This window comes from Rattus norvegicus, chromosome 8, assembly GCF_021556685.1.
Source record: "Rattus norvegicus strain SHRSP/BbbUtx chromosome 8, alternate assembly SHRSP_T2T, whole genome shotgun sequence".
NCBI classification, from domain to species: domain Eukaryota; kingdom Metazoa; phylum Chordata; class Mammalia; order Rodentia; family Muridae; genus Rattus; species Rattus norvegicus.
The window spans coordinates 107,495,787-107,504,632 of record NC_141541.1 but is presented as its reverse complement, the minus strand read 5'-3'; the positions used below and the strand labels follow the sequence as shown (position 1 = coordinate 107,504,632).

At 43.3% G+C, this 8,846-nt stretch overlaps 1 pseudogene; it reads left to right on the top strand.

Moving 5' to 3' along the window:
- Positions 1–1,265: 1,265 nt before the first annotated feature.
- Positions 1,266–1,426, top strand: LOC120094534 (U2 spliceosomal RNA; annotated as a pseudogene).
- Positions 1,427–8,846: the final 7,420 nt, after the last annotated feature.

Below are 8,846 nucleotides of genomic sequence, written 5' to 3'. Positions count from 1 at the left end.
TCCCCTGACTTCACCATAGCACACATTTGCACACCTGCACTCACACAAATGCATCCATGCATACACATATCATACATACTGCTGTGTTTTATAAAAGGGAAGGAGCCAGGATATGCTTTATAGGGTGCGGTATGGAGCAGGTCCATGCCCCTGAGGTACCAGGCATATGAGGGATATGGTATGGAACAGAGTTTATTTGGGGCATGTGAAAGGGAGTTGAGAAGGGAGTAGAGACAGAGAAACAAGGGGAGGGGGGAGGGGGAGGCAGGTAGCAACACTTGGGGGGGGAGGGGAAGAGGGAGGAAGAGAGTCAGAGAGAAAAAGAGAGTAAGCTCGAGGAGATGGCAATCAGCCTCTTTTATGGTAAGCCAGGCCTACTTGGCTGTTGCCAGGTAACTGCTGGGCAGAGCCTAGAAGGAATGCTAACACATGCAGATAAAATTAGATGTAAAAATTTTTTTAAATGTCTTTTTTTAAGATTAAAGAATGTATTCATGTTTGTGTGAGTCTATGTGTACCCTATACATACGTGCCTCTTCAGAGGTTGGCAGAGACGATCAGATCCCTTGGAACTGGAGTTACAGGTGGTGTGATCCAAGTGTGGATGCTGGGAACAGAACCCAGGTCCTCTGGAAGAACAATAAGCCCTCTTGGTTTTGTTTGTTTGGATGGTTGGTTTTGGTTTTTCAAGACAAGGTTCCTCCCCGTAGGCTGGGCTGTCCTGAAACTCACTCTGTAGACCAGGCTGGCCTCAAATTCACAGACATTCACCTGCCTCTGCCTCCTGAGTGCTGGCATTAAAGGTGTTTACCACCACTACCTGGTCAACAAAACACTCTTTTTAAAGATTTATTTATTTAATGTATATATAAGCACACTGTAGCTGTCTTCAGACACACCAGAAGAGGGCATCAGATCTCATTACAGATGGTTGTGAGCCACCATGTGGTTGCTGGGAATTGAACTCAGGACCTCTGGAGGAGCAGTCAGTGCTTTTAACCACTGAGCCATCTCTCCAGCCCCCAATAAAACACTCTTAACTCATGGGCCATGCCTCTCAATAAAAACTCTAGTCTTATTAGTGAGTTCCAGGCCAATGAGAAACCTGGTCTCAAATGTGGTGGGTGACATTGCTAAGGATGACATGAACGTTGTCTACTGGCGTCCACCCACATGTGTACACATGTGTAGGGCACCTGTGCACACATAATCATAAGCACATGCGCAAAGGCAGACAACGTGCACATCTTTAGAAACCCACACTTATTGCTTCTCGGCCTTTTGGCTAAGATCAAGTGTAGAAACCCACACTTACTCTCTGGAATGTATTTCCTTCTCTTTTTTTTTTTCGGAGCTGGGGACCGAACCCAGGGCCTTGTGCTTGCTAGGCAAGTGCTCTACCACTGAGCTAAATCCCTAACCCTATTTCCTTCTTTTCTTGAGCATCTTTCAATTTAAAAAAATATTTTATTTTATGTGTATGGGAGTTTTGCCTGCTTATGTATGTGTCTGTGTGCCTGATGTTTGAGGAGGTCAGAAGAGAACCTCGGATTCTCTGGAACTGGAGTTATAGATGGTTGAGACCCATCATGTGCATGCTGGGAATTGAACCTAAGTCCTGTGGAAGAATGGTCAGTGCTCTTAACTGCTGAGCCACCTCTCTAGCCCCGTGTGCTCTGATTTCTGAGATAGGCTCTCACAATGGAAACTAGGCTGATGAGTGCTGAGGCTAAAGGCATGTATCCCCACACAAGCCTTTCTTTCGATTTCTAATAAACCCTGGATTTGCTTTATACTGGCTTGTTTTGAAGTTCTTTTCAGGTTCAAAACCAAGGCTCTGATTTATGTAAGTGGAGGGTCCCTAAAGGATTGAAGGAACCCCTGTGGGCTGCTGTGTGGAGTTGTACCTCTATCCCTGCCACAGCTGATGACGCAGCTCTGCTGCTCAAAGGACCTGGACTTTGTATGCTATGTAGTGTGGGCTGTTCGCTTATTTGCATACAGCAGGCTTTCTCATACCTGCTCTGCTACACACAAAGTCATGAAGAGAAAGTTATGTTAGGGGCTGGAGAGATGGCTCAGTGGTTAAGAGCACTGACTGGGGGGTTGGGGATTTAGCTCAGTGGTAGAGTGCTTGCCTAGCAAGCACAAGGCCCTGGGTTCGGTCCCCAGCTCCTAAAAAAAAAAAAAAAGAAAGAAAAGAAAAGAAAAAAAAAAAAAAAGAGCACTGACTGCTCACCTAGAGGTCTTGAGTTCAATTCCCAGCAACCACATAGTGGCTCACAATCGTCGGTAATGGGATCCAATGCCAAATCAATCGATCAATCAATCAATAAATGGATGAATAAGTAAATATTTAAAAAAGGAAAAGAAAATGAACGTTATGTTAGCATCTTAAATCTCTACTCTGGAGTGCTCCTACTCTCTCTCTCTCTCTCTCTCTCTCTCTCTCTCTCTCTCTCTCTCTCTCTCTTACAGGTTCACCTGCCTCTGTCTCCCAATGGCTGGGATAAAAGTTGTACACTATCACTGCCTGGCCATTTTTGGTTGTTGTTGTTGTTCACAAGTTAAATTTTATGTCCTTTTGGAGGTCACTTTGCCCTACTCTCCTGCCTCACTACCAATGAGCTATGTCCCCAGCCATCTTTTGGTAGCTTTGCAGAAACATTTTTCCTGACTTCATTTTGAAAGTTTAGTCTGGATGGAATATCTCTTACCACCACTAGGGATTAAACCTACCACAGTTCTACGTGCAAAGCTTTGTCATTGTTGAGTGAAAAAGACATTACTTTTTAAGATTTATTTTATTATATATAAGTACACTGTAGCTGTCTTCAGACACACCAGAAGAGGGCATCAGATCCCATTATAGATGGTTGTGAGCCACCATGTGGTTGCTGGGATTTGAACCTCTGGAAGAGCAGTCAGTGCTCTTAACCGCTGAATATCTTTCCAGTCCAAGAAAGACATTTTTAAAATTATTACATGTGTGCGTATGTGTGTGTGTATGTGTGTATGTCTGTGAGTGTGTGTATGTGTGTGAGTGTGTGTGAGTATATGTGTGTGTGAATGTATGTGTGTATGTGTATATGTGTGTATGTGTATGAGTGTGTGTGAGTGTGTGTGTGTATTTGTGAGTATGTGTGAGTATGTGTGTATGTGTGTGAATGTGTGAGTATGTGTGTGTGAGTGTGTGTGTATATGTGTGTATGAATATGTGTGTGAGTGTGTGAATATGTGTGTATGTGTGTATGTGTGTGCATGTGTGAGTGTGAGTGTGTGCGTGTATGTGTATGAGTGTGTGTATGTGTATGAGGTGTATGTGTATGAGTGTATGTGTGTGAGTGTATGTGTGTGAGTGTGTGTATGTGTGTGAGTGTGTGAGTGTATATGTGTATATGTGTGAGTGTGTGTATGTGTGTGAGTATGTGTGTGTGAGTGTGTCTGTGCGTGCGCAAGCGAGCGCATGTATGTGTGTATGTATGAATCAGGATAACCTGCAGGGATTGCTTTTCTCCTTTTGGGGTGTGGATGCTGGGATTGAACTCTGGTTGCCAGGCTTAGCATCAGGCACCTTTGTCTGCTGAGTCACCTGAGCCTAGTTTGTTACTTGGTTGGCTAGTTGGTATTTGTTTATTCGCTTGTTTGTCCATTAACACAGCTTTGAGACAGGATCTGGCAGATGGCAGTGTGGTCTCACACCTGTAATTCCAGTTCTCTTAGAGGTAGAATCAGGAAAGCCAGGAGTCCAACACTATGCTGGACTGTGTAGTGACTTCAAGACCAGCTTTGTATTCAGTTTTGTATTCTTTCCACTGGGAAAGAATACCTCAGCGTGGAGACATGCCAAAGCTAATCCAGTTGATCTGGCCATTCCCCTGGCCAAGGCATAGCTCAAGAAGGTAGACTCACTTAACACCGTGCCAGAAGATGGGAGGAATAACTCTCCCTTTCAAGGAGATAATGCACTTTTCCTTTGCAGAATCCCTGCTGTCTTAGCAATTGCATTAGAGCTGCCTTGCGGTTCTGCTAGACCCACCTGCCTGTCTGAGTTTTGATTCAGAAAGCGGAATGTTTCCCTTTCCCTCTTTTCTGTCTCTTTCAGATGTCAGCCAGGGCCTAGGGAAGTGTCCTCTGGTGTTGTGGCCTTTTTACTCTTTCTCTGAATCGGTCTTTCTTGTCATGTGACTGCTTGTCCTCTTTGTGGCTGACCTCAACGCCAGTTCAACTCAAATGGCATGGCATTTTCTCCTTTCTACCTTTCATATCCTTTCTCTGAGTAGCTGCCAAGATGTCTACCTTGCCTGCCCTGTTGTTTGTCCTTTGAACTCTAAAAATAGGGTGTGCAAGTCTTCTTCTGAGTCTGGGATCTAATACTTTCATTAAGGAGACTCAAACTGCAAGTAGGGACTCGAGGGGAGATTTGCCCAAATTTCTTGCAACATCTGATGATCTCCTGTGTGTGCTTGTGTGTGTGTGTGTGTGTGTGTGTGTGTACTCATGAGGAGGTGAGAGTATAGCTTTCTGCTCAATTCTTCCGTTGTATTGATTCTAGGCACAGAAATCAGTACCTGAGCCCTGGTAGCAAGTACTTTTATCAACTGAGCCACTCACTTCAGGGGCCCTATGATGTAAATCTTGGTCACATAAGAGGAACAACATTTATCTGCCCCTGTGCAGGGTGTTGGGAATGGAAGATTAGGAAAGTTACTTCATTTGTTTGTTCTGTCCCCGCCCTTTCAGATTGAGCAAGGCAGGGTTTTTGTTTTGAGAGGGATCCTGTACCTGCAAGCTTCCTCATTCATTTGCATAAGAATTTTCAAACCTGCCACGTACTTCTGAGCTCCACTTAACTAATTATCAAATGCTTGTACAAAATTCAAACTGCCGGTTGGAACAGGTTTGCAGTGCCAGCACTCCAGAATCTGAGATTGCCACTGGTTCAAGGCAAACCTGAGCTATATAGTAAGACCCTGGTTCGAAAATAAAAATAAAATTCAAACTGCCTTATCCATTACTGCTTCCAATTCTTTTTATTTATTATCCTGGTTATTATTAATTTTGAATTGTAGTGTGCGGATCCAGCTCAGGGGCTTCTCCAGGCCAGGTGAGTACACCGAGACCAAGTTGGGGACCCACTAAGACCTGGAGCCTTGTTGCAAGAGCGCTGGCTGCTCTTCCGGAGGACTCAGGGTTAAATTCCAGCAGTTCACACAAAGGCACATAAAATAAACAGAAATAACTTCAGACCCCGAAGTAAAACAAAACAAACAAAGCAAAATGAAAAGGGAGGAAGGAAGAAGAAAGCAAGCAAAAAAGAAAGAGAGAGAGAAAGAGAAAGAGAGAGAGAGAGAAAGAAAGAAAGAAAGAAGGAAAGAAAGAAAGAAAGAAAGAAAGAAAGAAAGAAAGAAAGAAAGAAAGAAAGTTGGCCCAGAAAGGATAAAGTTACTACAGCCAAGTTTGAAGATCTGAATTTTATCCTTAGGACCCACAGAGGAGAGGAGAGGATCAGTTCCCGTAAGGTGCAACATGAATGTATTTTCTTCCCACAATAAATAGATAAATCACTGTAATACAAAATTAAAAACAAACAAGCACCAGTTTATGTAAATCACCTATGAGTCATTGGAACTCACGTGGCAAAGCACTTCTGGGTATCTGTCCTCCCACTTCATCAGCCCACTCCAGCCTGTGGGTGTGCCTTTCTTAGTAAACTGTCTCCATTTCTGTCTCCGTTCTGTGTGTCCCTGGGCCAGTTTCTTTTTCTGGGACACGCAAACCTGGAAACCGGTGGGTTTCCACACTCAACCACACCTGTGACACTCTCTAGCTAGTTGGCTTTGTGTGTGTGCCTGACTTTTTAAAAATTTTCGGACAGAACTGTCTCTCCAAACTACTAAATCGCTTATGCTGGCCTTGAGCTTAGTCTTCCCAGACCCTGGACCCTCAATCTTCCTGCCTTACCCCTTGAGGAGCTGGGATAACAGACCAGAGACACCAGGGATGACTTTGTTTTTAAAATAAAGATCTGAAGAACCAATCAGGGTGGCAACTATCTGCATTCCAAGAACTGTGGAGATGAGAACAGAGACAGAGCACAGAAGCATGTGCGTGTGCGTGTACACGTGCCTGTGCATGTGCGTGCGCGTGTACATGTACGTGTGCATGTGTGTGTGTGTGCGCGTGTGTCTGATTAGTTGAGCTTTTTCTTTTTGTATTTTTTGTTTTATTATTAAAGAAAATGGCTATAATGAAGTCCATTTCCTTTTTCTTTTCTTTCCCTCTCCTCTCTCTCTTTCTTTCTTTCTTTCTTTCTCTTCATTTCCTCCTTCCTCCCTTCCTTTCTTTCTTTCTTCTTTTTTAAAGGTCATTTTTTAAAGCAATTCTCTTTGAAGTTACAGCTTTGTTTTGAAAGGGCTTTGAGAGCTGTCTAGGGAGATGAACTGTACCCCGAGAATTTAGTTATCAGGGCAAGCTGCAGGTGGGCCACTAGTGCTGTGTGGTCATTTCTACCTCAGTCATTCTTTCTTACCTCAACAAGCTTTTTATATTGCTTATGTAGGCCTTAAACTCTTAAAAACTTCACCCCTCCCCCTCTCTGATGCTGGAGAATGAGACCTGATCTTCCTGGAAGCTAAACATTCTCTCTCTCCCTGAGCCACCCAGCAGTCCTTCCTTTCTTCTTAAGTGGTGTGTGCCCTGTGTAAATTGTTTATTTACTTGCATTATCTTCCTTAAATATAAAAGTAATTTAAATTGTAGCTTAGAGAGGCTTGTCAACAACAAACAGGGCAAAGCCTTTGTTGATAAATAGTTCACATTCCAGAAGGCAGAGAGTCACACTCAGACCTCTTCAGTATCAGGGCTCCTCTCTTTGATCCCACTCATTACTTATGCTGGCATGAAACTACTTGTAAAGTATCTGGTTTATGATCCCTTATATTCCTGTACAGAAGGACATTACTGCGGTGTAAAATGGCCTTCTCAGTTTGCAAGGCTGGTTTCTCAGCCTACTTCCTGCCCTTGGAGCTACCCTTGAGGCCACACGGTCATGCACACTAGCCATCTGTCTCCCTGCTTCTGCTTTTCTTTCTTCAATGACAGTCATTCCCTCAGTAAATTACAGTCCTCCATATGGTTTTTGTTGTTGAGACATAATCTTAAGTAGCCCAGGCTGGCTACTTAACAAACCCATTATGTTTCCAAGCCTGGCCTTACTTCTGACCCTCCTTCCTCCAGCTCCAGGATGACTGTTATGTGCTACCACTTATAGAATATTAATGCTTTCTTATGCATATATGTGTATATCCAAACTAAACATGTTATAGATATATCACATAAGTTGTCATGATAAAAACTTCAAGTTACATTAAAATGGATAACCATAAAAATTAAATTATACCCAAGCATGATAACTCATACCTGTAATCCCAGGTCTCAGGAGGATTTTCACCAGTTCTAGGCCAGCCTGGGCTACATAGAAAGTCCAACTGAGATCTTTACTCAAAAAAAAAAAAAAAACAAAAAAAACAAAAAAAAAAACAAAAAAAAACCCAAAAAAACCCAAAAAACCCCAAAAAACCAAAAAACAAAAACAAAACAAAAAGGTCGAAACATTTCTACCATTAAATAAGAAGCAATTTGCAATCAATAAAGTCTGGAAGAGGGACAACCAGTTTTCTCCAGTGAAGTGTGACAGCATTGTATAATCCACACTTCAGGGTAGGCTTCAGGCTCAAGAATAAGCCAACCTACATATAAAATCGACTCCATGTTATTTGTGTGTATAATTGTGTGTGTGTGTGTGTGTGTGTGTGTGTGTGTGTGTGTGTGTTGAGGGTGAGAGAGAAAGAACACGAAGTTGGTTGAGCAGGAAGTTGGGAGGGAATCTGGAAGGATTCGGGGGAATGTAAAGAATACAATCAAAATATATTGTATAGGGGTTGGGGATTTAGCTCAGTGGTAGAGCGCTTGCCTATCGAGCGCAAGGCCCTGGGTTCGGTCCCCAGCTCCGAAAAAAAGAACCAAAAAAAAAAAAAAAAAAAAAAAAGAAAGAAAACCAACCAACAAACCATGGGTTAGGCACTCAGGATGGCACAGCAATAACCAGCACCTTATAAGGCACAGGGATCACCCCAGCACATTCTCCTCACCCTTAGGGGGCCAGGTCAGCATTTATACACTTATAAGCAATGATGCCCGGATTCTTGAAATGATGCTTTCCTTGTCTGAGCCAAGAAGAGATGGGGATGGTGAAGCTTTCTGCTTCACCTTCTTTCTCTGAAGTCCCACCCTCCCTCTGTAGGTTTCCCACTGTGGTTTGTCTGTCTCTGTCCAAGTGGCTGCTGCCTGTTCTTCTCCTCCCCCTCCCTCTGTGCCCTTTTTCTGTCCCCTTCCTCCCAAGGTTCATGGCACTAACAGTGGAGGCTGGATCTTCTCCTGGTCCTTGAAGGGAGGAGAGAGAGGCAGCAGGCCAGCGTTGTGGTTACTACAGGATCAGGTTTCCTTAGCTTTCTCTGATATGTCAGTTCATCCTCTAGGCTTTCTCCTCAGTTCTGGGACAGTAATTAATTTATGCCATGTGGGATTCTTGCCACTTTTCCAAAAATGAGTTAAGGAGAATCGTAATGCACACCTGTAATCCTTCAACTTCAGATCTTCAAGGTTGTCAAAATTAATAGAGTAAGACGTCTAAACAGACTAGTGGACTGGACTCCCAAACATGGCCGTCTTCTGAGTCTTCCTGTTTGGTTGCCTCTGTGAGCAGTCTTACACTCAACGTTGATGTTAGACTTTTGTCTGGTTGAGGAAATCATCACCAAGTTTGTGTTTAAAAAAAAAAAAAC